The sequence below is a fragment of the Panulirus ornatus genome, chromosome 49 (genome assembly GCF_036320965.1).
Source record: "Panulirus ornatus isolate Po-2019 chromosome 49, ASM3632096v1, whole genome shotgun sequence".
Lineage (NCBI taxonomy): Eukaryota > Metazoa > Arthropoda > Malacostraca > Decapoda > Palinuridae > Panulirus > Panulirus ornatus.
The window spans coordinates 2,979,809-2,994,528 of record NC_092272.1 but is presented as its reverse complement, the minus strand read 5'-3'; the positions used below and the strand labels follow the sequence as shown (position 1 = coordinate 2,994,528).

Below are 14,720 nucleotides of genomic sequence, written 5' to 3'. Positions count from 1 at the left end.
TCATCCACTACCCTAGTGTATCTACACCATAATCATCCACTACCCTAGTGTATCTGCACCATAATCATCCACTACCCTAGTGTATATGCACCATAATCATCCACTACCCTAGTGTATCTACACCATAATCATCCACTACCCTAGTGTATCTACACCATAATCATCCACTACCCTAGTGTATCTGCACCATAATCATCCACTACCCTAGGTATCTGCACCATAATCATCCACTACCCTAGCGTATATGCACCATAATCATCCACTACCCTAGTGTATCTGCACCATAATCATCCACTATCCTAGTATATGCACCATAATCATTCACTGTCCTACTATATACACCATAATCATCCACTCCCCTAGTGTATCTGTACCATAATGGTGTCACGTTATGTGTAAACTGCGCCATAATCATCCACTCCCCTAGTGTATCTGTACCAGAATGGTGTCACGTTATGTGTAAACTTCAAACACACGAAAACCTAAAACTTTTAAGACACATTAGCATAAACCTCACGTAGGAGGGAAAATATGAGGTGAATGTGCAGGTCTTTCATCAGAAATCAATTCCTCCTTAACTGCCGCTGTAAAGTCTAACAAGCCAAACCCAGGCATATCTAAAATACTGCAGCAAGGTCACTGACTAACAAGGGGGGGGGGGGCTTTGAAATAAAGCTTGCTCTCTCTCTCTCTCTCTCTCTCTCTCTCTCTCTCTCTCTCTCTCTCTCTCTCTCTCTCTAGCAGGTCACCAAGTGACAGGGTGGGCTTGAAATAAAGCTCTCTCTCTCTCTCTCTCTCTCTCTCTCTCTCTCTCTAGCAGGTCACCAAGTGACAGGGTGGGCTTGAAATAAAGCTCTCTCTCTCTCTCTCTCTCTCTCTCTCTCTCTCTCTCTCTCTCTCTCTCTCTCAACAAGAGATATAAATATATATAAGAAATAGTCTCCTTCGCCAGGAGTGGTAGGTCTTTGATGGAAATAATATACTTTATTCAAGAGGCTAGCCTGTCATGGCTCCTTTTGAACACCGCTGGCCCAATTTCAATATATCTAAGCCACTATGAATCATTTCCCCTCCTATTCTTCTATTCCTGTTTCGGTGATTGAAGTTCACGTCGTAAAATAAAGTAGATAAAGGAGAGCGTCCATTTTGCCCCACACACACAGGGTAAGGATTACTTTAGAATGACGTATTTCCTTCGATTTTTATATGAGTCATGACGACAAGGCCTTCCGCAGACACTCTGCTTAATGCAGCGTTGAATTCATTAATAATCACTACGTTCTGGCGATCAATATTCACCCATATCAAATGCCCCATCTCTGTATTACCATATCATGAAGGAATGGCGTAGATGTAGGCAGGTCTACCCCCATTTCTCTGAGCGAATAAGGAGAAAATGTGGGGTCTGACTGAAGAACCCAATCCAAATACTTTTCTGTGAAATACTTTGCAGAGGGAGAAAAAAATGCTTTTTCCCGTTTAGAAAACCAAGCCTACATTAGGCCAGTGATCCTAATGCCTTTATCAAAGCCTAAACCCCTTTTACTCTTCCGATGAATTATTAATCTTTTTATTGAATGTCAAACTTTCTACAGTGCAACTAACGACTCATATACATACATAACAAAGGAACTATTGGTACAGATAACATCTGATGTCTACAAGGATCTTTTAGGGGGGCCAAGTCTTGCTCAATGGTAATCATTCTTCCTCCAAGCATTATTCATTCATGGCTGATTCATCATGAAGGAGAGTTATTAAGCTTTATAATGAAATAACAGAACTGTGTGGTGTTGTATGAGAGAGACAGACAGGAGGAGCAGAGAGGTGTGCGTGGCGCTGGTTCTCGTTGGGGAGATGGTGTCAGTCAATCCCTCTCCTGGGACCTGTATAAAACCTGTCATATTTTTGTTCTCTTAAAGGTCAATAGTCAGCTAGTGAGATGCCAGATTTAGAACCAGCCGTGGAACATAACTCGTACAAATAAAAGTTTGGGAGGGGGGCGAAAACGACGACGAGATAAATACACGAATATACTTTTAAAAGTCAATAATTTAAAACTTTCACCTTCGTCTCTTATTTGCAAACGAAAAATAAGCCAGAAGTGCGAAGTCTGATATTGAATGACATTTACATAGCCAACTACTTTCGCTGAGATGAAACCTAGTGAAGATACAAGACAGAAGAGTCTTTGAAGAGCTGTCGCTGACTGAAAACACCAAGCAGTACTAACAAGAGGGTGTGTGTGGCTACTAATGAGATCGTAAATCTAAGCAAGTCTTTCGCAATAATGGATTACAAAACTGGCCACAGACCTCAACCAGTCGACTATTATTTCACTTTGGTTAACCTTCCCAGCAGACAGACGGATTTCAAAGACACCTCCACGACTACCCTATTAAAACTACTGCTATACCCTCAAAATTCGAGGGATTTGCATACATACACAGACCCCAAGGTCCAAGCGAGATGGCATGACCTTAACACTTACTTAAAGAGGGAGACATTATTCAAAAGCAAAGGAAATCGTGTACATAAACGCAGTCGCGTCTGATGGTGCGCCAAGAATGCACAAAAGAGGGTTTCTTCTTTTTCATCTTCACAAAAGCTGGATCATTTCACTGCTTTTGTCATTGAGATAAGCTCTGGCTGTCGAATACAAAACCATATTAGATTCTTTGTCGACAATTATGAATACCACTTGAAATCTAAGATGAGGATCAATGAGTATCTATTTTTTTCCTTACCTTTTAAAAAGCTGGTCTAAATCTAACTACCCAAGGGCCTTATATACAGAGGGAAAGCGTATGGTTTTAAAATGATTTTGAGCACTCTAAATCTTTTTTAATTTGTGGTTATATCTCAATGCAAATGGTTATAGGGACCCTGGCAACTGATAGACCTAAAGACAGAATAACCAGCCACAAATATAACAACTGTTTATAACCTCGGGATATATTTCTACAACGTTGAAAAATAAACTCCATTTTCAACCCTGGAGTTTCAAGCTCAAGTAGCCATCACTCAACCCATCAAGAGAGAGAGACCAAAGTCTGGCCCCCTAAATCTGTGAAGCAAGTCTTTTACAAAGTTGCTTTGAGACATGGCCTCATGTTTCAACATACCTTGAGCACGGCTGGGGTGGGTCATCTCACAAACTCTGACGTGAAGCAACAAACTTTGGGTAAAGTTTGTGACCGGAAATGAAAGATCATCAGAGCTTCCGTCGTGGGACCTCCACGCCAGGCACGGCCCTCCCCAGGCATCTGGCTCTCGTAAAGCAACCTTCATATTACTCTTAAAAAGATCATCCACAAAAGTGGTTTTGGCTTCAGCCATCAGCGGGCTGCGCAAAAGACCTAAATTAATCATGACACACGAGACATCGAGCCTCAGGAGTACGCAATTCTGACCCTTATATTAAAATGGGTTAATCATAGTGAATAACGCACCGTGCTAAGAAACCTCTGCTGTTATTGGTTTCTTAAGACTTTAAAACTATTATTCACGGCTTTCGCTCGTATGTTGGGGAAAGATGCCTTCGAGTTTCACTCCCCTTCCCTCTTCGTCTATGAAGTAAGCCTGGACTATTTCATAAGTGAGGTCAAAGTGGTCTTAAGCTGATATATAGGTCGCATGTGGGAAGGATCAATATTTATGCCTCCTGAAATGTCTTCCAAAAAAAGTAGAGCAAGGAAAACATTTTCGTACGTTTATACTCCAGCAGAACTTCTTACTTATACAACACATCTACTTGCAAGTCGTTGCTCAAGATATACGGTGGGGGGGAAAAGTTAAAAGTACGACACAACTATACTTCAGGAATAAATGGTTGGGCTTTGACGTTGATAGAGAGTAAAAGGAGCAGCGAGCTCGTCTCGTCTACACAAGAACCTATCGAAGGTTTTGGTGGCAGACATGAGAGGGGGGCCAAGTCTCTCATAAACTCGCTCTTCAACCTGGGTAAGAGGGATATCAAATAACATCCCACACACATGGGAACTAAAACTCCTAGTGTAACTTTCTTCAGACAAAACGCAGAAAGATTTTAGGTATAAGGAAAGTGGAGCAATGCTGACAGAAGACCAAATAAAACACAACCTCAAATATTGAAAGATTTTACATCAAAATCTGTTCTACATTTCCAGCACTTATGAATAATTTGAAACTATTTAGAAATAGAGAAAAAACAGGAGAAATTCCTTTCGACTCCATGGGTACAGAGGTTCCCTCACCCTGTCTCAGACAATTTGACATGCACTTCGTATCCAGGAAGAGAGTGTATTACCAAGCTTTGTTTTTATATGTCTCAAGAGCGCTGCTGGGAAAAAATCTACACAAGCACCCATGTTGACGAAGCAAACATGGACATCACTGCATCGCAAAAACAAGTCTTATCAAACAGGGCTTTGGAGGCGTCATCTGAGAAGGGGGTTCGTGCCCTAGATACAGTAGCATCTATACTGAGATGGTTGTTGTCTGGGTGGTAGGAATCATAGACGCAAGTCTTGAAGGCTCCCAACAACTATTTTAAGGGGTAGGATCTCTCGGTTGGAGGCTTAAGTCCATGCAGACACTCTCCATTATCATAAACATGATAACACTCTACCAAGATCTCTTCACCCATATATTATCTTCTCAAAGATACAAAGGGTCTGTAAGATGGTTCGTCTGGTTTCTGTGCCAGAAATAAGGGCAGATAAGCTCACAGGCTTAATTAAACCAAAACTGGACACAGAGAACAAGTTTGAAAACACATACATATGGAAGATGGATTGTATACCAACGGATGGATACTGAAATGTCAAAAGCAAGAACGTATTAGGGAGAGAGAGGAGGCAGAACCTACGACCAATCTTTTCCTCACAAACTGAGTCAATTGTAAGACACAACATCTTTTTTAAGTGCATCACAACTGTCATATGAGCCACTGAATCTACGGTTGGAGATTTGGCTGCTCTGTGATTAATAATGGAGGCGAGGGGAAAAAACCCAGCCAACTCGCTACAGCATACTGTGTTCACAGACTAACGTTAAGATGCTAGCTAGACAAGTGATGAGCCACAGAATAACTCAAAAGGGAACACAAGAGATGTGACGACAGAGGAGAGACACAATACAGACTACGTCTCTTGTATGACAATGGAGATAATGTGGTTGCATTAACCCCTTGTCATCCACATCAGACACTGATCATATATCTGTATTGTGCCATGGCTTACGTCATCTGGCCCTCGCCAGCGACTCTCTCTGACATAGGAGAACCGTGGCTATGTGTCAGCTAACGTCCTTAATGAACTCAGCCTTCTCGTAACTTACTGCTGGGAATGTTGGAAGGCAAGTTGGCTGAGTAAGAGAATAGGAAGTCTCGTGTGTCTAATGTGGGGTATGGCAGACATCGAAGGAGGAGGATATCTCTGCCTGTATGTTGTCTTCGGCCGTTGGGAGCCAGACATATGTTGAGTTAAGATAGTCTGAAAATTATGTTTCATAAAAGTGCTTCCTTTGCATCTCAAGAACTGAATGACGTTTGAAAATAGGTTACAGGAAGAGGTATATGATTGGTAAGAGGAGCATCAAAGGGGTGAAGAAAGAATATTACATTCATCCAAGGTGAAGTTAAAGGAGAAAAAGGGGACCAAATAAGAGTTGCTTTATCCACGGGAAAGACAGGTACAGTACCGTCAAAAAAAAGGAAAAGTGAAGGAAAAGTAAAGCGACAGATGATGTCTGTCCCATCTAATATATAGAAAATAATATGTTCACACTGCAGAGGGCACAATTGAACCATGGAACACCCTTGACCAGGCACTTGACATGCGCATGAATACCAAATGAAGTCACAAAAAGGAGGACAAGACACATAGAAGGAACCTTAAATGTAAAAAGATTCTTGCTCTAACCAGGGGCATGGGCGGGAAGGTAGACAGTTCAAAGTCTTCTTGCAACACAATGACTGAACACAATCTATTGTTGAAGACTTTTCCTTAAAAGAACAGTTACAGAAACACAGTAGATACATTCTCTTTTTTTAAATACTGTCAGGTGAATGCATTATCCTATCCTATCCTTTCGCCACAGTTCCAACTTTACGAACATGGTGTAACTTATCTACTATCTATTGCACCCTACCTCGCTTGGGCACACTCACTAATCTATAGAACCGAAAAACTTCACCAATAAGTAAATCATTCTTCGCATTATCAATACGATCATGACTCCAACACATAACTCTAATGCCATAGTCACACCTAGTCTCCTGAAGTGCGTCTGAAATCCCACTCAGACGAAGTTAAAAGGAGCTGAAATGTGGATCAATACTTGATCAATAGGTGTGTGGCACGAAATGGCGAGCTCGCGTGTACACGCGTTGGTTCAGTCATGGGTTTTCCCCCCACACACAGACAATTACCTAACCTTGTGTACCCTGACCCACCCAAATGATATTTATAGTCCATTGTTTGCAAGAAACAAGATGTTTGCAGGCTCTGTGTGTGTCTGTGTGTGTCTGTGTATGTGTGTGTGTGTGTGTAACTATGTATGTTAAGAATGATTATATAAAAAGAATCTAAAACGGGGCAGAAGACACACCTTTCTCTGCAGAACAGCTAGCTCCAATTTTCAATAACCACTACAACACACACACACACACACACACACACACACACACACACACACACCCTTCCTCCTCTTCCTACAACCGCCACAGTATCCCCTTTCTTTTACCAACAACCACTACAGCATCCGCTCCTCTTCCATCAACCACTACAACCACAACCACCCCCTCCACTATGATCACTCTACCACAACCTTATTAACACCTACCTATTACTGATACAGCTACTACTGCTGTTGTAGCCGCTAATACAACTGGAAATGCCAATTTCTATGCTGGTAGACGTCCTCCTTCCTCCACCACAATGATATTTAGCAGCCCACAATCAGACCTGCAAAAATTTCATACATTAAATGTTAGAAATCTCATCAAAAATCATAATTTACTTTAGACTTTCCCTCACGTAAAGTCATATAAGAAGAAACATATATTCATATATACATATATATATATATATATATATATATATATATATATATATATATATATATATATGTATTCTGGAAATCATTGCCAATTTTGGACGACCAATGGACGTGGCCTGCGAACCTGCCATCTCTCTCTCTCTCTCTCTCTCTCTCTCTCTCTCTCTCTCTCTCTCTCTCTCTCTCTCTCTCAGGTGGCGCCTTACGTAGCCAGTAGACACATATATCGACCCTTCCGCAACACGATACTTTTCCAGGAATCAATGACACAGAGCGGAATACAGACACACACCTCTCTCTCTCTCTCTCTCTCTCTCTCTCTCTCTCTCTCTCTCTCTCTCTCTCTCTCTCTCTCTCCTAACCACACCTTCTGTGCCAGGTATTATCGACCATCATGCAGGCTACGCGGAAAGGTAATAGTGGGCAACCCCAACCAACCCTTCATTTCCCCCACCCCCTCCCCTACAACCTATGCGTTTAGGGTAGGGGGCTGGGGGGCCGCTGCTGGCGTCCCCCCCTAACCCCCCTTTACATAACAACCTGTCCCAATTGTAAACTACCAGGTGGGCAGGTACCAGGGCGCCGGGCGTGTCCAAACAATTTGAAATGGCTGGCTTATCGAGAGGAAATTTCATTCGGTGGAAATATAACGAATGAGTCTGTTGGTCAAGTTCCACTATGCTCATTATACAACGAACCGGATTATGTAAGAAATATTGCCATCCGGGTACGTTTAATGTCATGGAATATATATATATATATATATATATATATATATATATATATATATATATATATATATATATATATATATATATATATCCGTGGAGATAGGGGAGAAAGAATACTTCCCACACATTCCCTGCGTGTCGTAGAAGGCGACTAAAGGGGACGGGAGCAGGGGGGGATAGAAACCCTCCCCTCCTTGTATTCTAACTTTCTAAAATGGGAAACAGAAGAAGGAGTCACGCGAGGAGTGCTCATCCTCCTCGAAGGCTCAGATTGGGGTGTCTAAATGTTTGTGGATGTAACCAAGATGAGAAAAAAAAGGAGAGATAAGTAGTATGGACTAATTTGCATAAGTTATAAGGTCGCTTAGGAGCTCTGAACTCTTTCTAAAGGCTCTTGTAGCCTATATATATATATATATATATATATATATATATATATATATATATATATATATATATATATATATATATATATTCCTATGAGTCCACAGGGAATATGAAACACAAGTTCCCAAGTGCACTTTCGTATAATAATCACATCATCAGGGGAGACACAAGAGAGAAATATAAGTCAGTTGATATACTGACACACACACACACACACATATATATATATATATATATATATATATATATATATATATATATATATATATATATATATATATATATATATATATACAGTTTCTTCTTATCGCAATTATGACCGACTTCGTCATGACCTTGTTAAGCAACCCACTGGAATCACTGACAGTATATGAGGTTTGAGACAGATTAATATTCTCCACTGAGATAATGGCCAAACACCTCCCTGGGCCCCAGCCAACCCGCATTTCTGGACCCATCTCGCGGTACACGGGGTCACATGAGCTTGCACTTATCTATTTTTATCTTTTATGATAACATACCGAGATATCACGCAAGAAAGTTATCTATCTTCGTCTTTTTTCTTTTTTGTCGTTAAGTTTATAAGTCTACGTTAGATAACACAGTGGCCCCGGGAGAAATGTCTAAACAACGGATAATAAATTCTATTTGAATAGCCATGGCTGAATTTTTATAAGACTTATTTCGTAAATTACATTCGACCTCGCGCAAAGACATGTTGACAAACACATGTATATATGCAAACACAGACAGACAGACACACATACACACGAACTCCCCAAATGTACAGAGAAATAAACTCTCTCTCTCTCTCTCTCTCTCTCTCTCTCTCTCTCTCTCTCTCTCTCTCTCTCTCTCTCTCTCTCTCTCTCTCTCTCTCGCTCTCTCTCGCTCGCTCTCTCTCACACACACACGCTCCCATGCATTCCACCCACGCACTGGAATAAAAAAAAATAACCGGAATGCGCGCGCGCACACACCCACACAACACACACACACGTACACACTCACTCACACACACACACACACAAAAGGTGTATAGACAGACAAACATATATATATATATATATATATATATATATATATATATATATATATATATATATATATATATATATATATATATATATTTAAAGAATGACCTATTGTATACACTGATCAAAACATGATAATGCCAATGCATCCCAAATAGTACATATTCCCATGCCAAAAATTCCTAGTATGTAGTGGAGCTTATTGATATGCAGGTCAGTGATGGGATAACTGTGTCAAAAAGTTGAATTAATTTTCGTAGTGGTGCATATTAATGAAACACTTGGGTCCATTGAATGTTACCACATCATGCATACGGTCATGCAAATATGTGTATATCTATTTCATCAAAAATACCCATTCTCCTTAGATACCTATTCCAAATCTATCGGGCTTTTTCCTCCGTGGAGAAATAAGCTAGCTCTAGAAGTAAACATTAATGAATTAGTAAATGGCTTATGTCACACTAAAGGTGGCAACACCATTCTACTAGCAGCCCACGTCCTTCATTCATCTGAACTGAAGTTTGGGGAATCGACCAACACGCCACAGACTCACACACCCCGCTGCCAGACGTACGACCCACTCACTGCTTCTCCTCTAATAACTCCTGTATTCCCATCATCATCTCATCAAATATCACCTATCTCTTGTAACAATGATAGACATATATCTCTCTTTCATCAAAAGAGCTTCAGAGAGATTTACACCGACTTTAAATAACTTGGCTACTCCATAATGAGTACAGGGCTCAAGGGTTTTGTACTATGAGGGTAGAATACTCGCCCTTACAGTGTAATTCTTTGTCTGGCGATACCTTACAACTCTCCTGGTCAAGTTCTTCATCTGATTAATAGATGGCGAAGCTGTCGCCTCCCCCTACATATGTACGTTGTGTACAAGTGTACAAATGAATAAACACAAACACAAAATACAATCACACGGATATATATAAAAATAAATACTCAATGAAACATAAATACACGAAAAATACTTAAAATTATATGCACACATCGGGAAAACTTTGTACAAAAGTTTTTACTATAAACTTAAAAAAGTGAGATGAGGCCATACAGAATAAAACCATCTCCGTTTATACATATATATATATATATATATATATATATATATATATATAAAATGGTGTGTGAAAGGGAACCCCTCATGTATGTACAAAGTGGAGAGAAAATACAAAATTCCTCCCCTCTACACAACCTCGTATTTTCCATGACTTCATTGGGTTCCTGTAGTACACACACACACACACACACACACACACACACACACGTGCACATAGCCTGTGAGGTAATGGTGGCGGGATGGGAGGCTCGAGTTACATACAGCAGATTTATTCAATCATAAGAGAGAGAGAGAGAGAGAGAGAGAGAGAGAGAGAGAGAGAGAGAGAGAGAGAGAGAGAGAGAGAGAGAGAGAGAGAGAGAGAGAGAGAGAGAGAGAGAGAGAGAGAGAGAGAGAGAGAGAGAGAGAGAGAGAGAGAGAGAGAGAGAGAGAGAGAGAGAGAAATGTAGTGGTGGACGTACGAGTTTTTTGACTGCCTGATATCAAAGAAAAATATGTATTTCAGAGACTGAAGGGAAGTATGTGTTGCAGACACCGAGGTAAAACTATGTTAATACACAACAGAAAGACATGCATCTGCATCCAGTAGTGATGGAGGAGTCTGTTTATAGACTGAAACACACCATTTCGTCTACTTAATAACTAATCACATAATATTAGCCGGGTATTTAGCTGCCAATCAACTTCCAATATACACAGAATTAATGGTAGTTCATCTAACCAAAATTTAGGCTTGCAGGTAGCCAGTGTGTCTCTGGCATAACTTGTTTATCAAGTCTAATCTACAAAGTGATTTAATCTTGCAAGGCCAACTGTACTTCCATGTTCTACATGACACTGAGACATGACTCATATCACATTTCATCACCACCACATTCCCATTTAAGGTTTAGAAATGATCAGAAATACATTAAATTGGAGGATGGTCCAATATGCTTAGTTTGAGATGGTTTGATTTACAAAATGAAGATTTAAGGTGTCAAACCCTTCTTGTCTGTTGGACTAGATATTAAGTTGAATTTATTATGAGATGGGGTGGCAGGCATACACCACATTCATTTTGTTTATAATTTTTTTTTTGGGGGGCTGCAGTGGTCCACAGTCCACAGCTATACAGATCTAAACATTGACTAAGTGTGACTATAGATAAGTGACAAGATCAATAAAAAAAGAATTTCTATTGCTTGAATTTCTCAAAATTCCTTACAAGTCTGGAAAAACGGTAGAATTAATAATGACACTTCTGAGAATGACAGTTTTGAATAACCTGAGAATTATTACAGTTGTAAATTATTATTTTCACGACAAAAGCCTACACGGTAAAGGGGGGACGCTACAACTGTATGCAAATTGAGTATCAGTTTACCTTTCATTCGACGGGAAACCAGAAACGACTGTTGCCAAACATGAGTCATCCAATCCATTAATAGTATTCCATGTGATGACCCGGAATCTTTTTAAATTAAAGATCTGTTATAAGTTCCACAAATTCAGCTTTTTTTTTCTCTCTCTAGTGTATTTGCAACCTTCATTGTCGAGGGAGTAATGTCAGGGGGGAAACAGAAGCAACAGACGTGGGTAGATGCAAAGGCCTAACCCTTCTCCCACATGTATCCTGTCTGTAGTACTGCTTTAAGAGGAAGAACCAGTGTTGCTGGACATCTTGAACACAATGGTTCGATCCCTCTCCATGGGTATGATGACTTAGCTTTTGACCTGATTTTATGAGAGGTTTTGAGGTATACCATTGTGCTCAAGAATCAAATTGTGTCCTTGGGGTTAAAAAGATTGTAACAATCTTTGTGGTCCCCCCCAAAAGAGAGACACTTTCCTAGCATAACTTTTACACAATAGCTCAAGAACCCATAAAACTTAAATCCTCAATTATTTTTCCTTTTCTTGATTTTCCCAATAATGTTATGTGGCAGCCACCATAATTCTTTAAGGCTACTTTAGAACACAGACTTGTCTACGAGTTTGCTTATGATTATTCCATTCTGGTAACCTCCCTTTTCATATATTTTATGGCATTAAATGTATATCTTCCTTCTTTATGAGCCTTAAAACAGAGCGCAGACACAAATTCCACGTACTAGGCTACAGCGATGTCTCAATTCACCCAAGAATATTTAAGGCCTTCGGCCAACGTATTTCTACACTGGCTTTGGAGTGAAGTAAACCTTCCCTCCAATTTAACCGCGTCAGAAAGTGTGATCCCTCAGCTTCAACCACACGAGTGTGTGTGGAATACAAAATGTGGCCAATATTGGAAGATGGGCTGAGGGAGAGAGTGAGGGAGAGGGAGAGAGTGAGGGAGGGAGGGTGAGGAGAGTGAGAAGGGTTGACTGGCTGTCGCCAACGCTCGTGGGTTTATAGGCTCCCACCTCTCCCTCTCACCCTAACTACCTCTTTTCCTCAGCAAGTGAACCATTAGCAAACAAGTTATGTCCTCGAAGAATGATGGGCTTCACACACTCTCACAAACACCATCATATTTCTTAATTATGTTTAGCTAAATGGGGCTTTACTGACCAAATATTAATTGATGTTTATTATACACAATATCATTCGTGCATGTCTGCCACTGCCTAGCCAAACTCTTCCCCAGTAATCACTTAAACTTTTCATCACACGTGAAAGTTATTTTTTTAAAAAAAGTAAATTCAACTAACTGCTTCCCCGCGAATAGTAAGGATTGAATTCTCCACAACAACATGAGATGAGCATCATAATGGACGCCAGGCTAGGATTAACACATTAGGATCATAATGGTACACCAGCCTAGGTTTAATCTCTTATGATTCCCTTCCCCTCCCGCCTTTATTTTCTCCCCCCTAACTCTCCTGTGACCTCTTGAACATGCTTTGCATGACCCTTAGGTATATATGATGGCCTGGTCTTTGACCTAAAGCTTAAGGTCATTATTCCTACAGGTCGTACTGGCCAGTTCAAGGGTCGTACCGCTGTGCTTAAGGGATTAACGAGATTAAAGGATAAACTCCTTTTATTGCTCCACCGCTCTAGGTTGTTGGGTTCAGCCAGATATAAACCAATGACATATATATATATATATATATATATATATATATATATATATATATATATATATATATATATATAAACTCATGCTTGATCACCGTTTCCCGCTTTAGGGAGGGAGCGCCACAAGCAGGAACAGATGAAGAAAGGCCACATTCGTTCATTCTCCAGCTGTCATGTGTAATATACACCGAAACCACAGCTCCCTATCCACATCCAGAACCTATAGACCTTTCCGTGGTTTCCCTGGCTGCTTCACATGCCCTGGTTCAGTTCACTGACAACACGTCGACCCCTGTATACCACATCCTTCCAGTTCATCCTATCCCGTCCACGCCTTTCATCCTCCTGCATGTTCAGACACCAATCACTAAAAATCTTTTTCAGCATTTTAACGATGTAGGTAGACTATAATGAGAAAGTGTATATAAACAATTTATCTGCGATAGTTTTAACAATGTAGGTAGACTATAATGAGAAAGTGTTTATAAACAATTTATCTGCGATAGTGTATCAATAAGCAAATTATTGTGATATATAAGACTCATCACAAAAGGTAGATGCGAAAATAACTTTTAAATTTTCGTGCAACGCATTCGCGAACAGAGTATACGTTACCTACAATTCTAATCACTAGAGCATTCTAAAAGAATTTAATATGCTAATCATATTCACATTAACATAGGGGCGGCAACACTGTCATGAGACAATGGTACACTCATGTCGTAATGGGTTATTCTATGACAGTACAAAGATCTTCCTCTTTTTCCCTCCATTATTGAACTGATATTATTCAAAATGACCTCAAACACAAGATGCATCACAGGTTTCATGTGTTTGTCTCGCACTCATGTAATATATACTCGAAAAAAAAAATGGCATTGGCTTTGATAATGGAACAGTGATACTATATGATGGAAGAAGTGTTTGTCTTTGGTCTGCAATTATGTATTTCTAATAATTGTAAATATTTGTGTAGTAAAGGAATCTTTGTCATGTAACTTTTTATTTTTGTCTACTGCCAGCATTCACAGTTTCATCTCTACGCTTTTTATATAATCATAAATCTGTACATATATGTTTTAACTCTTTTCTAGTGGCTGTTTCTGTAAGTGTCACAGAACTGTTCAAAGTCGAGGTAGCTGAATTCGTTTTGAAGTTTGAAGGTTTATTACATCTCTTCTGTTTCTTTCTTTTCTGCTGTAGGAAATATTATAACTTTTAATCTTTTCTTGCAAATTATCCGTCATACTTCAGGTACTATGTCTGTTACCTTTTATCTTTTTATGTTAAATGAGACAGCACGAACAGCTGAGGCCCTAAACAAGGCCATCTCATAAACGATATATATATATATATATATATATATATATATATATATATATATATATATATATCCTAGCCTGAGCA

General features: G+C 39.7%; 1 protein-coding gene across 1 annotated transcript in view; it reads right to left on the bottom strand.

Annotated features, from left to right (window-relative positions):
• Positions 1-14,720, bottom strand: part of Spec2 (CDC42 small effector protein Spec2) — a 74,731-nt gene that overhangs the window by 16,724 nt on the left and 43,287 nt on the right. The window contains exon 2 of the mRNA XM_071690822.1: positions 6,826-6,947. The gene's annotated coding sequence lies outside the window, so the exon portion shown is untranslated. The remainder of the gene's footprint in view (positions 1-6,825; positions 6,948-14,720) is intronic.